This window comes from Colobus angolensis, unplaced genomic scaffold, assembly GCF_000951035.1.
Source record: "Colobus angolensis palliatus isolate OR3802 unplaced genomic scaffold, Cang.pa_1.0 Scaffold114, whole genome shotgun sequence".
NCBI classification, from domain to species: Eukaryota; Metazoa; Chordata; class Mammalia; order Primates; family Cercopithecidae; genus Colobus; species Colobus angolensis.
In genome coordinates this window covers 3,811,648-3,822,931 of record NW_012112475.1, presented here as the reverse complement: position 1 = coordinate 3,822,931, position 11,284 = coordinate 3,811,648, and the positions used below count along the sequence as shown (strand labels likewise).

General features: G+C 42.6%; 1 pseudogene; it reads right to left on the bottom strand.

Annotated features, from left to right (window-relative positions):
* Nucleotides 1-461: 461 nt before the first annotated feature.
* On the bottom strand, nt 462-4,427 carry LOC105525144 (annotated as a pseudogene).
* Between the last annotated feature and the right edge of the window lie 6,857 nt (nt 4,428-11,284).

Here is an 11,284-nt window from a genome sequence, read left to right as displayed (position 1 = left end):
ACCTTCCCCACCATTTCTTTAATAAAAGAGGTAATCAACAAACTTGGTAAATTTTGCAACAGGCATACTGTGTTTGAATCTAAACTACAATATTTGAGTTTGGGTCTCTATTTGAACAGAAATACTAAGGCAAATTCGACTGCATCCTACTCCATGCAAGCTAGTAATGACAAACCACACAGTACATATCATAGGTAAATATGGATAGCAAATTACCCATAATATCAGCGTTTATCATATATTCTGTGTCTGGAATACAATTCAATGACATATTTCAGAAAAATTTTCTCAAGTACTAGCTGAAAGGGTGGTGGGTACATTAAGAGACTGCAAATAAATTGGCAATCACAGGAAGGTTTTTTAGATAAAATGGAGTTGTTCTGAAATGTAGGTATTTTTCATGCCTTAACCAGACCTTATTTTTGTCTTTTTAAAGAAAATCAAGAAATCTTCTCAGCCACCTAGAGATGATTTCCTTTGTATCCCACCAGATGGTTCAACTCTTCTACAAATGGATCATAGCCTTGTTCTTTTAAACAACATCGTCCCCAGAAAAGCTGCTGCAGAGGAGGAAATTCTGCCCAAGGAACCCACTCCCAACTTTCATTTTTTTCAGACTCTACATTCTTTGGTTCTGAATCATGAGTCACATCCACTTCTCCTTTCATTAATATAGTAACATAATGGTAATTCTCCTTCTCAATGAAATAATTCACAACTGAGGCAAAGCGAACATTTTTCAGGTGAAGAGCTGCTTTTTCCCAGGTTTCCCTTTGAGCACATTCTTCTCAGGTCTCACAGAATTCCAGATGACCTCCAGGGAGTTGGAAACTGCAGACTCCAACCAAGCCTTTCCTCTTCCCGAGGAGGACGCAACACAGATGCTTGCAGCTGGTCACCGCGACTCTGACTCCGGGCACGGGTCCCGCAGCTCTGCGCTGGCCGTGATAGTGTGCGGAAGCCCGGCCAGTAATTTCTATTCTGCTTTCTGTCTCTGTGAATTTGCCAATACTAAGTACCTCATATAAGTAAAATTATACAACATTTCCCTTTTTGTGTGTGGCTTATTTCACTTGAAATGATGTTTTAAAGGCTCATCTATGTTGTAGCATGTTATCAGAATTTCATTCTTTCTTATGGCTGAATAATATTCCATTGCATAAATATACCACATTCTGTTTAGCCATTTATCTGTTGATGTACATTTGGGTTATTTCCACCTTTTGGCTACTGTGAATAATGCTGCTATGAACACTAGTGTACAATATCTGTTTGAGTCCCTGCTTTCGATTCTTTTGGATATATATCTAGGAGCAAAACTGCTGGATCATATAATTCTCTGTTTAAATCTTTGAGGAACCACCAAGCCATTTTCCACAGTGGCTACACTGTTTTACATTCCCACAAGCAATGTATGAGGGTTCCAGTTTCTCCATATCCTCCCCCATATCCTCATCAACACATCTTTTCTCTTTTTTCTGTTTTTTTTTTTTTTTTTTTTTTTTTTGTGGAGTCTTGCTCTGTTGCCCAGGCTGGAGTGCAGTGGCACAATCTTGGCCCACTGCAGCCTCCACTTCCTGGGTTCAAGTGATTCTTCTGCCTCAGCCTTTCTGAGTAGCTGGGACTACAGGCGCTTACTACCACACCTGGCTAAGTTTTGTATTTTTAGTAGAGATGGGGTTTCATCATGTTGGGCAGGCTGGTCTTGAACTCCTGACCTCAGGTAATCCACCCACCTTGGTCTCCCGAAGTGCTGGGATTACAGACGTGACCCACCGCGCCTGGCCATGTGTGTTTTTAAAGTGGTCATCCTCATGGATGTGAAGTGGTAGCTCACTGTGGTTTTTACTTACATTTCTGTAATGACTAATGACGTCGAGCATCTTTTCATGGGTTTATTTCAAAGAGCCTTTTGTGAGACCAAGCACTCTGACCCTTTGATCTTTATGAGGTATTTGTTGCAAAAGTTTGACTGCCACAATCTCAGCATTTTATCTCTGGTATGTTTCCCTGACAGTGAATCTCTCTCTCTCTCTTTTTTAAAAGTATTTTATTTTTCTTAGTCTTTTTTTTGTGTGTATATGTGAGACAGAGTTCTTGCTCTCTCACCCAGTCTGGAGTGCAGAGGCACAATCTCAGCTCCCTGCAACTTCTCCCTTCCATGTTCAAGAGATCCTCCCACCTCAGCCTCCCAAAGTGCTCGGATTACAGGTGTGAACCACCACGCCCGGCCTTCTCTTGTTTTTGAGACAGGTCTCACTCTGTTGCCCAGCCTGGAGTGCAGTGGCACGATCTTGGCTCACTGCAACCTCCGCCTCCCATGTTCAAGCAATCCTCTGGCTTCAGCCCCCTGAGTAACTGGGACCACAGGCATGTACCACCAAGGTTGGCTAATTTCTGTATTTTTTGTAGAGACGGGGTTTTCGCCATGTTGCTCAGGCTGATCTCTTCTGAGGTTAAGAGATACATCTGCCTCGGCTTCCCAAAATGCTGGGATTACAGGCGTGAGCCACTGTGTCTGGCCTCAGTGAATCTGTTAATGTTAACATTACCATTTGGGTGATGATATCACTTGAATGTTTGTAACTTTCCAATATTCATGTTGAAACTTAATCTGCAATGCAATATATTAAGAGCTGGGGCATTTTGGGAAATGATTAAGTCATGAAAGCTCTGCCTGGAGGTGTTCTTTCCTGTTACCTCTAGATGCCCTTTATTTCATTTTATTTCCTATTTTCCTTGGCTACAGCTTCTAGTACATTGAGCTGGGAGGTGACTGGTGGGCAGGGGAGAGATTGGACCCTAAATAAGTGTACATGGGACCTGGGAAGGTGATCGCAGGCCTGACGTTTGGTGAGATGGAATGTGTGCGCAGTGGTTTAGGTGAGTTGTACACAAAAGTTTTGAGGATCAGTGTGGGGAAGAGGCAGAGTCAGGAAAACGGAACCGTGGGGTGGGTGTGGGGGCTGAGGTTGGATTGGGTAGTGGGATGAATGGTGGGGTGAGGGGAGGCAGCATGGGGGTGACTGACAGTCAAAGGGTCTCTGGCAGTTTTCAAAGAATGGCAGGTGGGGATGAAAGTGGTAGAAATTCCTAATTTTTAGTAATCATCCACCAGGGCCAGCAGGGAGCAGCCTTGGAAGGCTTGCTCTCTAAAGAAAAGTCACACCAATCTGGATAACATGGAGCAGCCATCCCCAACCGTTTTGGCACCAGGGATCTGTTTCAGGGAAGATAATTTTTCTGTAGGGGGCGGGGTGGGGATGGTTTCAGGATGAAACTTTTCTACCTCAGATCCCCAGGCATTGTTAGTTAGATTCTCATGAGGAACGCACAACCTAGTTCCCTTGCATGCACAGTTCACAACAGGGTTCATGCTCGTAGGAGAATCTCATGCTGCAACTGGCATTAGATAGGAGGCAGAGCTCAGGCAGTAATGCTCGTTCTCCTGCCACTCACCTCCGGCTGTGTGGCCCAGTTCCTAACAGGCCACAGACAGGTATCGTTCCGTGGCCCTGGGGCTGGGGACTCCTGACCTAGAGGGTCTAGATCTGCCCCTAAACATTTTTTTTTTGAGACAGAATCTTGCTTTGTCACCCAGGCTGGAGTACAGTGGCGCGATCTTGACTGACTGCAACCTTCGCCTCCTGGGTTCAAGCGATTCTCATGGCTCAGCCTCCTGAGTAGCTGGGACTACAGGCGCCCGCCACCTCACCCAGCTAGTTTTTTGTATTTTTTAGTAGAGACGGGGTTTCACCGGGTTAGCCAGGATGGGTCTCGATCTCCTGACCTCGTGATCCGCCCATCTCGGCCTCCCAAAGTGCTGGGATTACAGGCATGAGCCACCGCGCCCGGCCACCACACATTATATTTTAATTTTACCAGGAGTTGATTGAAAACCCTATTCTGGGGCTCAGTGAGTCTGACTAATTGGGTAAATGGACGTTCCATGGAATTTCCTGTTCCCTAAGGCCCATGTCTGTGTGTCTTGTGAAGTGTGAGTCTTGGCCTGGATCTCTTGTGTCTGGGACACCAGTAGACATTGGGAGGGCTTTGGCAAGGCCCTGAACAGTGGGGTCCGACCCCTCGAGTCTGGTGTATCTGCGTTTAGCCGACGTGTGCGACCGCCAAGGCGCGGGTATACCGAGTACTGCCGGCAGATGGCGGTAAAGACTGACACAAATCAATCAGCCAACGGCTTCAAGGGCGCGCTGTAGGGCGTCGGGGAGCGGTGTGGAATGCATCCTGGTTGTGAGTCGCCAAGGGCGCATTTTATTGCAGAATTCGCAATTGGAGATGACCATTTTGGCCTTTAGTGTGGCGAAAGAGAGAGAGGCCTTTGTTCTGCGCGCCTTGCTGGTGCCCGGTCCCTGCCTACACGAGCTGGCTTTGAGCCCCCTCTCCCGGCGTTCAACTTCTGTCCCCATTTCTATTTCCTCCAGCCTTCCTTCTTCGCGCCAGCCAAGCTTATTTCCTGCTCAGCCTTTGCAGGGCCGGTGGGTCACCGGCTTTGCATGTTGTCCTCAAGGTCTTCACGTGGCTGGCTCATCATGCAATCAGCTCTTTTCCTTTCTTAGAGAGGTCTTGCCTGACCACCGTTTCTAACGAGGTTCTTCCTCCCTATCACTTTCCATCTATCACTCTGTTTTATTTTCTTTGTAGCTGTGATCACTACCTGATGTTACACATTCTTTTTTTAATGTTTATTACACATTCTGCTAGGTGAAATAAGTCAAACACAGAAAGACAAATACTTCATGTTCTCACTTATATATGGAATCTAAAATAATTGAACTGTAGTCAGAAACCACCAGGGATCATGGTAGATGGGAGGCAGGACTAGACTGCAGTTCCCACTCAGATGGACAGAGCAGCGTGTAGAGGCTCGCATCATGAAGTTTTGCTTCAGAAGGACTGCAGGAACGCATTAGGAAAGCCAAGAGAACCCACAGACCCTCTGAAGGAAACAGATTGCTCCTTGAGGAGGGCTGCCAGAGGCTCAGGGAGGCCACAGAGAGAAGGAAACCTCCAGCTGAACTTTGTAACAATTTGAACTGATCAAGAAGCCTCCTGGCCAGAACCCAGAAAAGAACGTATTTGTCCTAATGCTCTCCCCCCCTTTGCCCCCACACCCAAACTTTATGCATTTTAACATGTTTATTAGATTCACGGAATCGCTTAGCCTTTTGGAACTCCCTTGAGTTACACTTTTAAAGTCACTTTCCCCTTTCTTAAGCCCCTGGCAACCGTTGATCTGTTTCATTCTTTTGCATATGGATATACAGTTTTCCCAACACCATTTATTGAAGAGATTGTCCTTTCTCCTTTGCATATACTTGACACCTTTGTTTAAAACCAATTGGCTGTAGATGTGTGGGTTCATTTCTGGGCTTTCTATTCTGTTCCATTGTTCAATGTGTCTATTTTTATGCCAGTACTATGCTGTTTTAAATACTGTTGCTTTGTAGTATAATTTGAAATCAGGTAGTGTGATGCCTCCAGCTTTGTTCTTTTTGTTTATGTTTACCTTGGCTATTTGGGTTTTTTGGAGGCTCCATATGAATTTTAGGATTTTTTTTTGTATCTATGAAAAATAACATTGGAATTTTGACAGGTGTTGCATTGAATCTGTGTATTGTTTTGGGTAATATGAACATTTTAACAATATTAAGCCTTCCAATTCAACAACACAGGGTATCTTTCCATTTGTTTGTGTCTTCTTCAATTTTTTTTATTAATGTTTTATAGTTTTCAGTGTACAGGTCTTTTACCTCCTTGGTTAAATGTATTCCTAAGGATTTTATTATTCTGGTAGCTATTATAAATGGAATTATTCTATTGATTCCATTTTTGGAAAGCTCATTATTAGTGTAGATAAGCATTACTGACTTTCATATATTGATTTTTGTATCCTGAAACTTTATTGAATTTATCAGTTCTAACAGTTTTTGGTGGATTCTTTAGGGTTTTCTACATAAAAGATTGTGTCATCAGCAGTGATATTTTCAATTCTTTATTTCCTATTTGGATGCCTTTTCTTTTTCTTGTTTTATTGTTCTGGCAAGGACTTCCAATACTATGTTGAATAGAAGCAGTGAGAGTGGGCATCCTTGTTTTTTTCTAGATCTTAGAGAAAAGGGCAGATCTCAAAATTTTATCCGGACACTGCGTCTAGGAATAAAGACATTTTCTAGCTTCCCTTAAATCTAGTGTGGCCGTGTGACTAAGTTCTGGCCAGTGGTATGCACAAAGATGCCATATGCGATTTTTAGGAAGGTTTCCCTTTTTAAAATTAATTTATTTTTGAGATGGAGTCTCCCTCTGTTGACCAGGCTGGTGTGCAGCAGTGGGATCATGGCTCACTGCAGCTTTGACCTCCTGGACTCAAAGGATCCACATCAGCCCCCTGAATAGCTGGAACTACAGATGCACGCTACCATGCCCAGCTAAGTTTTGTAATTTTTGTAGAGACAAAGTCTCATTGTGTTGCCCAGGCTGGTCTTGAACTCCTGACCTCAGGTGATCCACCCGCCTCAGCCTCCCAAAGTGCTGGGATTACAAGCGTGAGCCACTGCGCCGCCGGTCTATCAATCTTTATTGGAGTACCGGAGGGCAGCAGGAGTGAGAAATAAGAGGTTTATGGGAACCGGAGGTTGAGGGAGAAATCAGCACTGGGTATCACCTTTAATGAGAAGGACAGGCAACTGGGGCATCTGCAGAGGACTTAATAAGCTGTAGAGGTACTATTTAGATGACCAGACATTACTATTATTTTTAATCTATTTTTTATTTTTATAGATTTACGGGGTACAAGTGCATATATTGCATAGTGGTGGAGCAGGCTTCTAGTGCCCCATTACCCGAATAGTGAATGTTGCATCCAATAGGTAATTTTTGAACCCCGGCCCCACCTTACCCTCCCATCGTTTGTGACCTCCAATGTCTATTATTCCAATCGATACCACACATTATTGTTATTACTATTACTATTATTTTTTGGTGAGATGGAGCCTCACTCTGCCGCCCAGGCTGGAGTGCAGTGGTGCGATCTCCGCTCACTGTGAGCTCCGCCTCCCGGGTTTACGCCATTCTCCTGCCTCAGCCTCCCGAGTAGCTTGGACTACAGGCGCCCGCCACCACGTCTGGCTAATTCTTTGTTTTTGTATTTTTAGTAGAGACAGGGTTTCACCGTGTTAGCCAGGATGGTCTCGATCTCCTGACCTCGTGATCCGCCCGTCTCGGCCTCCCAAAGTGCTGGGATTACAGGCTTGAGCCACCGCGCCCGGCTAAAGCTCAATTTTCATCTTTTCAAGCATTACATGCTGGTCACAGTAACTGTTTCAGTCGGCTTTAATGCTGTTCCTTGTAGAAAAATGGAAAGACAGGAAAACAGAAGGAAAGAATCCTTAAGTCTTTTCATAGGAGAATTGCTTACCTAAATTAGCATAGAAGTTTAAGTTATAGCTCTTGAGAATTTATATTTTAATATTTTATATTAATATTTTATTTTATAAGAGCCATGTTTGTATAAATTAAAAGTTCTCTATTATCTTCATATACTGAATAAGTTTGCCCCACCAAATGATATTTTTGTGATTGTATCTTTTACTTTTTGATTTCTAAAATTAACATACAGTAAAAATGACAACATTTGGGTGTACGGTTGCATGAGTTTTCACCACCAGCATGATCAGGGTGCAATTCTATCACCTCCCCAAATTCCCTTGGTCTCCTGGACCACCACAGAGAGGAATTCTTTTGTATTCTGCCTAGGAAATCAAAGCTTGGCTGACAGGCCAGTTGAAGCTGAGGGTAGAGGGAGCAGTCATCTTGCAGTCCAACAAGGTGTTCTTTCAATCCTTGCATGTTAACATCAACAGACTTTCATTATATATTAAAAGCATATTTATTTTATAAATAAATAAATAAAACAATAAGGAGAAACAGTTTCATTGATACATGAAATTTAGGTAAATTGCTTCCTAGAGACACAATCCCCAAATCACTGGTGGTGCTGTCAGTGGTAAACCATTAAAAGATGCAACACGACCCCTGGGAAAGAGAGATGCTATACCTCGTTTCTACCCCTTCATCCACACTGAAGGGAGGGAGACAGAACTGAGAAGACTCCTACTGCTGTTCATGGCACCCAGGCTGTAGGTGCCAAGGGGCACTTACAGACCAGTGCCAAGTTGCCCTCAGCCCCACTTCAGCTTCCCTTCTATGCTCATCAGCACCCAAAGTCTGTAGCGGTCCGAGGTGGCAGGGGGCTGGTATGTCAGCACTGCCCCAAGTGTGTGCACACCCAGCAGGCTATGACAGCACCTGGGCTTGGCCTCGACTTTGCTCTAAGATTAGAGCTGGCACCGACAGCAAGGAGATGCCAGGCTATGGGAGCAGGCACTTCTAAGCCTGTGAGGGCAATGGGGACTTCCCTGACCCTCAAGAGTGTAGAGATGCCTGGTTCCGCAGCCGTGGTTTGGGCACCTGCAGCTACACCCAAAAGGGCAGGGCTCCTGCCTGCTCCCAGCACCCGCAAGAGCACAGGGAGGCCCGGCTTCACAACTGCAACCTGGGTGTCTGCATTTGAACCTGGCGAGCTCCTGCTCCACCAACTTGGAAGGTGTGAGGCTGTCATTGTCCCCAGCTCCGTAGCTCTGTGGAATGTACAGACCCAGCTGCACTTCCCTGCTGCAGCTGGCATGATGGCAGTGTCCACTCCAGATGGGCCGCCACTGCCATCACTGGCTACTTGGGAGGCTGAGGCATGAGAATCACACACACACACACACACACACACCCCAGCTCCCCAACTGGTGTCTCACTAGTTTGAGTGCTCCCTAAGTCTACTGCCTCTGAGCCCAGCACAGCACTAGGAGTTGCCTAGGAATTGCGGTTGTTGTGGCCCATACAGCCTTTCAAGTTTATTTAGGACCCCAGAGCTCTTTAGCTCATGGTGGTGAGTGAGGCTTGCTGAAACTGAAGTTCCAACCTCTGGGATGGGTGATTTCCTTCTGGCTAGGGATGGTCTAAATGATCCCTTTCTAGGCACCTGCTGAGTTCTGCTTTGTGTTAGTAGCACTGAGTTCCAATGTCAAATCCCACAATCACTATGCTCTCCCTCTTGCAAGTACACATATTCTCCCTCCATACCACACAGCTGTTGCCTGAGGATTGGGGAGAGGTGGTGTCAGCACTTCAGGGCTGTCTTTCCTACCTTCTCAGTGCCTCTTTAAGTGATATAAAGTTAAAACTAGGTACTATGATCATTCACCTCATTTTTTTATTCTTATGAACGCGCTTTTTTGTGTAGATAGTTGTCAAACTTGGTGTTCTAATGGGGAGCATGACCAGTGGAGGCTTCTATTCAGCCATCTTACACTACCGCCTCTTCACTACTTTAAACTATGCAGCTATGAGTGTGCTGTGTATACATTAATCTTTTAGATATGAACTCTAATTATTTCCCCAGAATATATCCATAAAAGTAGAGTCTCTGAGCCAGAGAACATGAACATTTTTAAGGGTTTTGAAAGGTGTATAGATCAATGTCTTCCAGAATTGACATATTTTGTTACAAACAGGAGCATCTGATGATAAGACTTATTTCTATTTATGCCTTGTCAAACTTGGGTTTGTTAATTCTCTGACAATCTGATAGGTAAAAAACAAGATCTCATTGTAGTTTTAATCTGCATTTATTTGATCACAAGTCAGACAGATTTTTTCCCATTTTTCGGGCCGTTTTTGAAGTTAAAAAGCTAGTTCATGTCACTTTCATTTTTGAGTAGGGATTTCATGTTTTCCCTGTTGCTTCATACTAACTTGTGATATTTCATCGGTATCAATACTTCATCACATGTCTCAGTTTGTCATATGTCTTTAAACTATTTATGATACTTTAATTTTTCTGTTTCACTGTGATATTTATTTATTTTATTAAAATAATAGCTTTTTTGGAAGTTTAAATTGATATACAATAAACTGAACACATTTAAAGTTTACCATTTGGTAATTTTTTGACTTACGTACATCCCCGTTAAGCCATTACCACAATCGAGATTATGAATGTATCTTGACTGATCACCCCTCAAAGTGTCCTCTGGTCCCTTTACATTCTTTCAGCCCTCTGCATGCACCTTTCACATCCCCCGACAATCAGTGATTTGTTTTCTGTCGTTAGATTCTTACTTTCTATTTTAAATCATTTTATGTCACTGTAAAAGAATTTAAAGAACTTTATGTAAATAGAATCATACAGAATATACATTTTGGTAACTAGTTATTAAAAATGCAAATTGAAAGCATAATGAAATACCACTACACATCTATTAGAATGATGAAAATGCAAAAGACTGACTCTATCACATGCTGGTGAGGATGAGGAACAGCGGGAACTTTCACATACTGCTGATGGGCACATCCATCGGCACAACCATTTTGGAAAACAATTTTGTATTTCCTTAAAAAGCTAAACATTCTCCTACCGTATGATTCAGACATTCCAATCCTAGGTATGTACCTTAGGGAAATGAAAGCATACATCCATACAAAGATTTGTACATAAATGTTCATAGAAGCTTTATTTGTAATAGCCATAAACTGGGAACAACCCAAATGTCCATCAACAAATCAGTGTATAAATAAATACTATTCATATGACAGAAGAGTATTTATAAACAAAAAGGAAGGAATTCCTGCAATACCCAGTAAGATGGACGAATTTCAAAATGATACCTTTTGACATACACAAGAACTTAATATTTAATGCCGCCTAATCAATTTAATCTTACATGAGTTCTGCCTCTATTGTTATATTTATAAGAATTTCCTTGCTCTTAAATTGAATATTTGACCACACAATCTTTTAATACTTTACTTTTACACTGTCATTTTAAAACCATCTAGAATTAATTTTGGTCTAAGATATAAGTTAGGGAGTAGGCATTAACATCTTTCTTATCTGGTTTGCTAGTTTTTAGGACTGCTTTTAATTATTTAGGCCTAAGTGTTTTGGTTTGTTCTTCTCAAATAGAAGTTAGTACCTGTCAAATAAATATTATATAAAACTAATGGGCATCAAACTGTAAGAAGAAATTTATGCATAATTCTGCTTTCCAACCCAACAAAAAAGTCATAATTTTAATGATTTTTGTATCATATAAGGAGACAATTTTGACAACTACAGCATAAATGCAATTTTGAATAATATTATTATGCTCCATTATTCTATAAGCATTCTGTTTGTATTTATAGATGGCATTAGTATATAATATTTCTTTTT